The sequence below is a fragment of the Triticum dicoccoides genome, chromosome 1B (assembly GCF_002162155.2).
Source record: "Triticum dicoccoides isolate Atlit2015 ecotype Zavitan chromosome 1B, WEW_v2.0, whole genome shotgun sequence".
Lineage (NCBI taxonomy): Eukaryota > Viridiplantae > Streptophyta > Magnoliopsida > Poales > Poaceae > Triticum > Triticum dicoccoides.
Window position 1 is genome coordinate 659,848,224 of NC_041381.1, and position 1,441 is coordinate 659,849,664.

Below are 1,441 nucleotides of genomic sequence, written 5' to 3' on the forward strand. Positions count from 1 at the left end.
AACACGCCACCCCTTGCCACCCCTTCATCGTTCGTCGCGGGGGGCAAGAAGATGGAGGAGGAGAAGGAGCACAACCGGGCGTGGTTGTTGCTCGGTAGCTACCGCTTGGATGTGGCTCTGCCACACCAAGACAACATATTGGGGGGAGGAGCTGCAGACCTAGTCTGTGCCGCCATTCCAAGATGCTACTTCCGTCGTCCTCCATCGATCCATTCGCCATGAAGGAGGAGCTGCTCGAGTTCGACGACATCGACTAGGCCAAGCTTGCCACTAAGAACTCGGAGAAGGAGGAGAAGACGCCAGTACATCGTAGCCGCGGCGAACAACGACGAGATCCAACAAGCCTAGCACACCCATGCCCCAATTTTAGTATAGTTCAGTTAAACTTTGAGTTTGGATGGAACTTGCTGAATTTTCATGTTATATATCTTACTAGTTTTAAATCCCGTCCATATTTTATGTGTGAACTGTTCGAAATGAGGGGAAGTTTGAGAGATATGGTTGTGGCGGGCATCTGATTGGATATCCGAACATGTCCGTGGACATCTGGACACATCCGTTCGGTGATTCCATTGGAGATGCCCTTATCTCCCAACCTTGGTCTTATGGTGGGCCCTCATGCCAAACATGAAACAAATGAGGAATTAAATGAATGCTTGTTTTTTAACAATAGTACAACCACATATGCCTACGTACGCACACATATCCTCACGTCTATGGACGCACTCACGCACACCCTACTCCTATGACCACCTTCGAGATACTGATTCAGCATCACATCTTGAGATTGACAAAGACACCACGAACATAGTCGATAGGAACGTCTCCTCCCACTGTACAAACATCGTCGAAAAATTTGAAATAAATCCAGAAAAATGCGAGCACCAACATTAAGTCTAGGACTTGAACCATGGTCGGTTTATTCCACCACAAGGAATCTAACTATGTGAGCTACGCTCATTTTACAATGGACTCTCCTTTTAGTTCACACTAAGTGACAGTATGCAATGTCGCAACACGTTTTGGTGGGAGTATAATGACGCCCCGTGGCTATATGTCACGTGCTTGCATAGTATTTCAGTTGTTCATTAGACATAATTGTTAAAGCGCTTCACTTTCCTGAAGTTTTAGTCCTTTTTGTTCAATACTATCCCGGTTACTTTTCTGAAGTTTAATTTTTAAATTTGTAGTTGTATATATAGTTTAGTTTTGTACTTTGTTCTAAATGGCACCTCCTTTTCGAATATTTTGCATGTTTTTTTGGTTAAACCTTTTTATGCAATTGTACTTTTGTAATTGCACTATAATGAAGGGAAAATGTGGATGGGAATTTTTAAGCAATGCTTCTCTTTTTCATTTAGGACAGTAACTGGTCACCTTTCCAGCGCCCTCACATTACTAGTGACATTGACCGTCAGATCGCGAGTTTATAGTGTTCCTT